At 40.5% G+C, this 10,476-nt stretch overlaps 1 pseudogene; it reads right to left on the reverse strand.

The window, feature by feature from the left end:
- Positions 1-7,715: 7,715 nt before the first annotated feature.
- Positions 7,716-10,075, reverse strand: LOC138012968 (uncharacterized; annotated as a pseudogene).
- Positions 10,076-10,476: the final 401 nt, after the last annotated feature.

A 10,476-nucleotide genomic window follows, 5' to 3' on the forward strand; every position in this document is an offset into this window, starting at 1 on the left:
AATTTCCATCTCAGCGGTGCTTGTGTTTTGGCTGGAACGTGGTTTGGATTCAGTATAGGCCTCCGGGTTTGAATCCAGTACGAATCCTAGTACTTTTGCTTTTTCTCGCCAATGCGGTGCATTTACGAGCAGTAAGCTAGTTGGCGATACGTGGGTGAAACTGATCTCTTTCTCTGCTGGACGTCTGTAAGATGAGGTCGTCATGTTTTCTGAGGCTTTAGCACACTGGCCCGCAAATCTTGAAGTCTCGAGGGAATCGGCTACTTTTGAATTCTCTTCCACGACGATACGATTACCATTTTCATCTTGCGTTTCAGGGATTTCTAGTATTGTACTTAGCTGTCTTGGTTGAGAAACAAAATTCCTGTTTTGAATCATCTCGTCCCTTTTGTAGGAAATTGTCTTTCTTCTGCAAAGGACATTGAGCAATATTGGCCGCTGCCAATGCTTTTATTTTCTAGAAACTCCACTCTTTTATGTTACATAACTTCAGAATACAATTAAAAATTACCACCTGTATGTCAAAAGTAGCCGAAGATGATATTGTAGCCTTTTAAGGCATACGCATTGTAGGCAGCTGGGTTTGCAGTCTGTTCAAACGTTTTAACGTCAGTGTATTCTCGCTTCTTCCGAATGAAAGGCTTAAATTTATTTGAATTTCCAAAAATTAGCTGATTTAACGTTTGTAGAGCAAAGTTGGCATGTATCATAGATCTTCTGTCACCAAAATATGGCAATAAGCTTAATTTAAGCTTATAGTTTAGAAAGCTAGCCAAAAAAATGTTTTTTGTCGTTGACACTGTCATATAACAAAAACGAGAAAAAAATCGCATAATGCCAAAGCCCTCACCGGAATGTTTGTTTACAGTGCTGTTAGAGTTCACGGCCTAAGCCGATAGACCCTTGTCGCGATGGATTGTGCTAGAATAATTTTTGCAATAATCTGGAAAAAACCGAACATAATTTGTGCACTTTTATAAAGGCATAACCGCCATATATAAATAAATAAATAAATAAATAAATAAATAAATAAAAAAGGAAAAAGGCTTCCGTGCCTTATGAAACATTACTTCTTCTGAAGTCACTTTAGTCATGTTCCAAAGATCAGTTCCAAATATAGCACACACATTAATGGCCTTTTGCCTTATGACTAATCATACTAGCCGTTTTCTCAGACATATTTTATTTTTATTTCCAGGTCTAAGTCACAAGTTGCCAAATGACAATGATGCCGACTTCTTAAATCAAAACATGTTTTTTATGCAGAGGTTAGAGTCCAGTTTCTGACAAAATAAAACCCTCCAAGCTATTCGAGTCTAATTTAAAGACATATTAAGATATGTGGGGAGGACCCGGTTTTTCATAAGATCAGCTATATATATATAAACCCAAAACATTATTAAACAATGGGCATGTTTCTCTTGCCTACATATACATGTAGAAAACCCATAGTTTTTTTTCCTCCGTTTATTATTTGACTTGTACAGTTACATTGAATAAATACAATCTCTCTACATTTAGGAGGTTTTTACGGCTAAACGGTTACTCGTATATACACACACACTAACATACACACACACGCACAACACAAACGACGTTATATTAAAAAACAAAACAAAAAAAAACAAAAAAAAAAAAACAACAACAACAACCTTGGGATAATATACAAAAAAAGAAAACATTTGCTACACTTATAATACTGGAAAAGATAAAGTAATGTCTTCTTTCATGTTTACAAACCAAAATAATTTAAAGTCTATCCAAAAAACTTGAGAAAAGGGGCAAAGATAAAATAAATGTTCCAATTCTTCTCTAGAACGGCAACAAAAAGAGCAAACGTCTGAATCTACCTTTTCCCAATTTCTTTAGTGTATTTCTTAAATACATACGCAAATACATATGTATTTTGAAAATCTTCTTTTTGAACACTCAAAGTGCCGTAAGATTTAATGGAGAACTTTCTGAATGGTTTGATGTCAAGTCAGGCACTGGCTAAGGAGACATTCAGTGCCCGTCGATTTTCAACATATGTATTGAATGGTGCTCGGAACTGGCAGTGGCAAGCAAGTCACTTACAAGAGGATTCCTATTGGATGATTGTGATGACTGTTTCATAGTGGACATCGATTATGGAGATGACCAAGCACTGCTAGGTTCTACTGATGAGGGATTACAGGAAACTACTGATAATTTCAGTAAATACTGTGCATATAGCGGCTTGAGCATAAATGCTGAAAAGACAAAATCCATGAAAGTGACGAAGAATAAGTAAAAAAGACCCTTTCAGCTAAATGATACTCTTAGAGTGTATGTTGATGGAAAACTCATTGAGCACGTAACAGAGTTTAAATAACTTGGTTCAATTCTTAGTTGCCTTATGCCAAAGGGATATCGTTTTGTGCATAATGCCCGTGAAAACAGAGGAGGAGATGTTGGTCTCCTATTCAAAAAGACAACAAGCAAACATCGACGACATGTCTTGGAGGTTTTACATCGTTCGAAGCTATGCAAGTACAACCTCAAGCCTATTCTCAAACTGTTTCCTTTCTTGTTATTTATCGCCCTCCCCGGTTGAGTGTTAATAGCCTTAGCACTGGTCTCTTTATGGATGAATTTTCTTCCCTTCTGAAATCATATGTTACAACGCCTGGCTCTCTTGTAATTGCTGGTGATTTTAATTTTCGCATTGACGATACATCAAATTCTGCTGCTGTTAGTTTCCTGAAGTTACTTGATTCATTTAATTTGTGACAACACGTCCACAAAAAAAAAGCCCCACACATCGCGATGTTCACAACCTAGATTTAATTATCTCTCGCAGGGCCGTAGCCACTATGAGGCAAACCGAGGCACTTGCCTCAGTCACTTTATCCAGTGTTGTCTTTAAAATGTAGTCGTCATAAACACCACTAATACTACGAAGAGGATTTAACATTGGACATTGCCTCCGTCATAATTTTTTTCTGGCTACGGCCCTGTCTCACAATGATGAAAACATCTTGAACTCTATATCAGTTAATGATTCTTTAATATCGGATCATTACACCGTTGCTGTTAATTTCTGTTTTCGTAAGCCCTGCTTTGAAAGGAAAACTATCTGTTCCCGGAAACTTAAAGCTGTTGACCTACACCAATTTAGACATGATGTTGGACTGTCTGCCCTTAAATTATCAGAACCTCAATGTGACTTATTGTCTTTGGTTTAGTTGTTTAACCTGGAACTAACAGATACCCTTGATAAACATGCCCCAGTAAAGTCTCGGGTGGTTACCATACGTCCAGCTGCCCCTTGGTACAATACAGAGATAGCGCCCGCAAAACAAATTCGTCGAAAGTTGGAAAAAAAACGGGGATTGGGGGCAGCAAGCTATTGGGCGATCGTGTTGGTTTCATAAAGCAAAGTCGTGCTGTCAATCAGCTACTACACTCAGCGCGGTCCCGATATTAATCTGATCCGTTATAGGGGATAACTGCACTAATCAGAAAAGGTTGTTTGACATTAATGGTAAACTGTTGCACCGTGATCCTGAACCACTTTATCCATCATGTGCTTCAAATGCAGATCTTGCTAATAACTTTTTGGTACTAAAATTTCCAAAATTTGTAACGAAATCGAGTCACACTCTGTACAATAGTCTATGCAGTTCATTGACACATCATTGTCTGGGGTAACACTTCGTAAATTTAAATTTGTTGACTATCAGGATCTCCTGGATATTATTAATCATTTGGCATCAAAGACTTGTGAACTTGACCCAATTCCCTCTTGGCTGCTACTTGATTGTGCTGATCTCCTGGGTCCTATACTGATGAGAATCGTTAACCTTTCTCTGGCGTCTTCCATCATGCCTCCTACTCTCAAGCACGACTTCATACGTCCTCTCTTTAATCAAGAATTACCGGACACTGCACTAATCTCATCATCAACACCCCTAGAACGTCGTGCATTTACTTGTTGCCTAAATTTCACAAACCTGACAACCCAGATCGCCCTATCGTTTCTGCCTGTAGTTGCCCCACCGAACTCATTTCTATCCAGTTAGACAGGATTATGACGCCTATTGTCAAATCTTTGCCATCATACATTAAAGACAATACACACGCACTAACAACCGCGATTTCAATTTCTCCGGCCAAGACAAACATATTTTCACCATGGACATTACATCTCTATACACAGTCATTCCCAATAGCGAAGGTCTTCAAGCACTTAAAAACTTTTTCGATCAACGCACTGTCAAAGAACCAAGCTCGGAAACGCTTCTCCGCCTTGCCGAGCTAGTTTTAACGCTTAATTATTTTTCATTCGCCGGCAACTATTACAAACAAATTAATGGTGTAGCGATGGGCACAAGAATGGGACCTAGCTATGCCAATCTTTTTGTAGGATATGTTAAACACCAATTTTTTAATCAGTACAACAGCCCCAAACCTGAACTCTACGGCCGCTACATCGACGACTGCATCGGCGCTATTTCATCCAGCAGAGAAGAACGCGATCAATATATAACCTCCGTCAATTCTTTTCATCCGGCTCTTAAATATACCTGGAAAATTTCGGAAAATTCATTGGCTTTCCTAGACATCAAAGTTTCAATTAGTGGCAACGTGCTAAATGATGTACCAGTGTGCACTACAAACCTACAGATTCTCACAGTTATTTGTTGTATTCATCGTCACATCCATCACAAGTCAAGAATTCCATTCCTTATTCTCAATTTCTTAGACTTCGACGTCTATGTAGTGATGACTCCAGTTTTTCCAGCAAATCAGAGGAAAAGTTTTTTCTTCGAAAAACGTGGCTAGCCTGTCTCTGTGGTCAAAGCGGGCCATCATCGTGCCCAACAATTTGATCGACAGTCAGCACTACAAACGTCACAAAAAGATAAGAATGACAGAATTCCATTCACTCTCACTTTCCATCCTCATAATCACGCAGTCAAAAGTATGATTCTTAATAACTTTAAATTACTCCAAAATGATCCCGAGACTGGTAGAGTCTTTTCGCAACCTCCACTTATTTCATTCAAATGCGACAAAAACGTAGGCAACTTTTTAGTTAGAAGCGCGCTCAAAATTAACGCGCACTTTCAAATGTGCGCGCTCACAATGTAAAACTTGTCTTTTCATTCTTAACACTAGCAAGATATCAGGATCTAAGCGATCTGTTACGATCACCGATCGTTTCACATGTACCTCCGCAAATGTCATTTATTGCATAACCTGTACGTTATACAATAAATTACACATTGGCGAGACAGCTAGACGACTAGGCGACCGATTCCGCGAACATCTTTGCGGTGTTGAGAAGAATGACAAGGATGCATCTAAGCCATTCGCACGGCATTTTAATCTCCCTAAACACTCCAAAAAACACATGGCTATCTGCGGCCTTTCCCTACATCTAGGGACGACGCAAAGCAGCAAGAATCTGGAACAAAAATTCATCTTCCAAATCGAAGGAACGCTTTTCATTCAACTAATGTATTCCTATTTTTCACGTTGCCATGTTACCACCAATAGCGTAGCTCCTACTCTTTTACTATAAAAACTACACATAATCCACAGTTCCTCGATTCGCTCTGACGAAGGGCTAAAGCTCGAGACATCAGCTTTTAGAATCTCTGTACGGTGGCCAATTTACATTATCAACTCCGTTCATAAACCAAATTTTTGTATACTAGTTCCCCACCGACGCAGCACCACAGTTTCTTTTGAAACTATCCCCTTCTCTCTTAAAGAAACCGAGTCTTGATCACCGGGAATATAAGAACTTTTGACCGATTTCCAATCTTCCTTTTATGGCTAAAGTGATAGAAAAAGTTGTGGCTAAGCAACTCGCCGACTACATCAATGACAATACCCTTAGTGAAGTCTTCCAGTCTGCTTATCGCTCTAACCACAGCATGGAAACTGCCCTTATTAACAGAAGATCTGTTATCCTGGTGTTGTTGGATCTCTCAGCGGCGTTTGGTACTGTCGATCACAGGTTGGTGTGTTCATAATTGTCAATTCGTTTTGGCATTTGTGGCATGGCACTTGACTGGATCTATTTCTACTTATCTGACCGTACTCAGTTTGTTAAAGTCAATGATGGTATTGCTGATGTTCACAATTTAGTCTATGGCGTCCCTCAGGGCTCGGTTCTCGGACCAATGCTCTATTCACTTTACACTGCACCTCTGGGAGATATTGCAAGATCACATGGTTTATCCTATCACTTTTACGCCGATGATTCTCAGCTATACTTATCCTTCAAAACTTCATCTTTCGAGCATATGGTCTCTTGCAAATCAAAGATAGAAGCCTGTGTTACGCATATTGACTCATGGATGATAACGAATAAATTAAAGTTGGATAGCGACAAAACAGAAATTTTAGTTTTTTCGTCGTCTCATCGTCTTCGCCCTACTTTGGATTTCCTTGATATTGCCTCAGAGAATGTGTGTTGTTCAACTACTGCAAGGAACACTGGGGTTATTTTTAGTAATTATTTATCTATGGCAGCTCATGTCGCAGCTGTGTGCAAGTCTTTCTTTTTTCATTTGCGTAATATCTTCAAGATCCGGAAGTTATTGTCCGTTGATTCAGCCAAAACACTTGTCCATGCCTTTATTACTTCCAAGGTCGATTATTGCTATTCATTCCTGTATGGTCAACTAAATGTGTTCTGCGAGATTTACAACGTGTTTTGAACTGTTCAGCAACACTCATCTATTGAACAAGTAAATTTGAACATGTCACAGCTCTGTTTTTAAGTCTTCACTGGCTTCCTGTTGAACAGAGAATTATCTTCAAGATCGCTCTGATTACATTCAAAGCTCTTCTTGATTCTGCTCCCAGTTACATCACGGAACGTATTAGGCCTTAGAAGCCTGACAGGACGCTAACATCGTCTAGTCATAATCTACTTGCTGTACCAAGATTTAATCTTGAAACGTATGGTGGTCGCTCCTTTACAGTTGCCGATCCCACCGTATGGAACAGTCGAATTACGAACATGTGTATATGTTTCAACTTTTAAGTCTAAACTTGAGACTTGGTCATTTAAATAAGCTTTTAGTTAGGACTTCTAGACTTCTTATTTATTTATCGTTAGGGTTAGTTAAGTTTAGTTTTTCATAAATTTTTGTAAAGCGCTATTGGACCACTGGGAAATGGCGCTATAGTAATTTATTACTATTATTATTACTATTATTATTATTATTATTATTAATTAATTTTTTTAACCGATTCTTTTTACTTTCTTTTAAGATGATTAGTAATGAATAGTTGTACTGAAATAGTCCATGAGCCAGTGAGGCTGGTCAGTACCATTTAAGGGGAATAACGCTCATAGTGATTTTTGGAAAGCTACAGTCCTGTACAGTCAGGAAATGTGTGATAGCATTACATCAATGGTAGCCTTGGTGTTTTATGCCCTATCACGTTGGCCAGTGACAGATACCTAATTAGCATAATTACCAACTTTGAGGTTTCTAAGGGTAAAGGCTTCTAAGGTTTATGCAAAAAATAAGGTTATTAGGATATCATGCTGGTACTTCTTTAAACAATTGATTTGATGGTTTTGCTAGTGTGACTTCAAAGGGGATAACGCAACTGGTCACATGACCTGAACAGTTCTAGATAATGATTTTCCATGGCCGTTTTTGTAATTATTCCCTAAAATAAATACAAACTTATTATTCAGTAACATTAGTTACTCACTAATGATTTTAATAAATGTCATCGCTATCAAGCTCATCTTCGTCATCATCTACACTTTCCTCACTGTCTGAGATGGGTAGCTGGTTGTCACAGTCTTGCAGTTTGCACATATCAGTGCACTTGAGTCCATTTGCCATACACGCGCATTTCGGCAGTGTGCACTTCTTTGCACAGGTGCAGGCCAGTAAATCAAGGACGGCTTCAGGTGCTGGCTGACCCTCCATGCAATCTACTACCAACTGCTCAGCTGCTTCTTCTCTCTCAATCTTCCCCCCTCTGCCAACAGAACTTGGCACTTGCGGATCTTGCTCCAGACATCTTTTCCATATTCCTGCTTGTTATTAGCTCGTTGTGCGTGTTTCTCCAAGCAGTCCCTGCATGGTGGAAGTTGGTGGCTTTCGATGTCACCTTTCTTTGCACATTTGCACAGAACAGGTTATACCTGAGGTCATTGACCTTAACTGATGTTCCTTTCGCAGCGTATAGGAGGCAAGTGAATTCTTGTAGTTCGTTCATGAGTTCTGGGGAAAGGTTCCATTCCTCACCCAACTTGAAGAACATGCGCTGGATATTTCTGCGAGTGGTCAATAATTTCAAGGCATTTGTCTTCCTTTTCCTAGCAAAGGCACTAACAGTATCACAGCTAGTAAATGAATGCATGCCAATGTGCGCCCTGCAAACGTTAATACCAAGAGTAGCAGCGACTTTCCTGATATCAACAATTCTTGCCCTGGTTCTTGTGCCACATTTCTGGTACAAGGAGGCTCCTATCTTGTCGTGGAAAGCTAAAACCAAAATGAAGACATCTGTGTCCTCTGGGAAGAGGATAACACCATCGTAACCCTCTTCAGCAGCATGTGCGGCATGGAGAAGTAGACGCCCATCTGCTTCTTCCTACTGGCTTTTGGAGGGCTTGTACCTCATTACTGCCATCAGATTTAATTCTGTAACATTTGTCGCTCACGGTTGCATAAAGAGCTTTCTGCTGCAGCTTCTCTCTGAAACCAGCTTTCATCAATTCTCTGACTATGAAACTACCGAGACTGTTTTTGTTCTTGACTCTGGTGAGGAAACTGCTCCACTGCCTAACGATCTGCGTCCCTGTGATAGCTTGCAACTGGTGTCCACTCTCTTCACCTCTTAATAATCTCTCACCGTTCTTGATGGAGTTTTCACGATACGTGTCAAATACAACGTCTATTCTGTTGCTCTTGCCTCTTTCATTCAAGGCCATGGAGAAAACTGTAGTGGCGATAACTCCAAAAGCTGCTTGATCACCTTTTACTCTTTGGACTAAACCCATTCCATCAAATACTGAAGCACAATTTTCAGGAAGTTGCTCTACTGCGGTCACATTGCTTTGCAGCGTCGTGGCTAAAGAGGCTTTGTTGGTCTTTCTGAGTAATCCTTCGGGTGTTGACAGAGCCCAGGGTAATGGACCAAGCGGATGGCTGAGGATGTCTTCCATCAGGACACTGCGTGCTTGTGCCATCATTATGATGCGACCAAACAGAGACCTATCTGCTTTTGAGATGATTGCCCTTCCACTTGATTTCACTTCCTTCTTCTTACAAATGCTACTGAATGTCTTCAGCCGGTTAGCTTTTATCGTGTCATGGAATTTCTTAGCTGGCGGGTCTTTCTCTAGCCTCTCATTCTTGAAGGTTGCACAGCTTTGCTCACCAATCTCAAACGCCTTCATCAGGTCAGATGTAATGTCCTTGGGAGCCGCTTTTGCAGTAGAGATGCAAATGAGTTCCTGCTTCTCGGAAAATGGGTTGATCCAGCCTTGGATGAGATCAACAGCTGTTGAAACTGCTTCCTCGTCTTTTTGGATTCTTGGTCGTTGTAGCTCTGCATGGTGGAGTTCTGTTTTGTTTCCATGAAACCATTTTCTTAACTGTCTCAGAAATTCACTGGGGTGCTCGGCCGTTAAGTAGTGCCGTTTGAAAGATGCAGCTTTCAGGCTGAATCTTGCTGTACCCCCAGGAGTTTGGGTGTCTTTGTTCACCGTCACCTCTGTGGTCTGGTCAACAGGGAGCCGTCCAAAGGGATTGTTGCTTGAGAGCGGAAGCGAGAATTGTCCTGTTTTGAAGGCTGAATACACTTCTGGATTCTTGTCTGGGAGGTTTGTCATCTCAGCAAGTTATGGAGAGAGGTAACGGACATAATTTACCTTATCATAGGCAAAGCACCATGGGACCAGAGCTCGTATCGCACTGAGGTGTAAATCCCAGTTACCCTTACGGGCAGCACGCAGAAGGCCAAGTAGCACATTCTCTACTATGCCAATGTAGGACATCCAGTATGCTGATAGTTCACCATTACTATAACGGAGGTGTTCCAGGAAGTCTACCCACAGGCTCATAAGCTCCGCCAAGAGCGAACATTGCAGGAGATTACCCAATTGCTGTTGGTTCAATCACCAACCAGTCTGTTCACTTCCACTAAGAATGATTTGATCATGGCACTTTTCTCAGGAACATTTTCTTCTACCCAGTTGGTGAACCCTGCCCATGCCAGTCTCATCAAGGCTTCATAGATATACTTGTGGACTCTGACAGCTCGGTTGTAGTGTTTGCCATCAAGGATACCATTGATGGAACCATCAGCTTCTATGCATATGTCCTTTAGACCACCTTCTCCAAACCGATTTCCCAGGATGGACAGGGAATTACAGATTGTGTGGAATGTTCCCATTCGAAGAAGGACATTCGAAAAGCGCTCCTTGTGCTTCCAAGTAATTTCAACAGCTTTGGCAAAGAGTGC

This window comes from Montipora foliosa, chromosome 1 (genome assembly GCF_036669935.1).
Source record: "Montipora foliosa isolate CH-2021 chromosome 1, ASM3666993v2, whole genome shotgun sequence".
In the NCBI taxonomy this organism is placed as follows: domain Eukaryota; kingdom Metazoa; phylum Cnidaria; class Anthozoa; order Scleractinia; family Acroporidae; genus Montipora; species Montipora foliosa.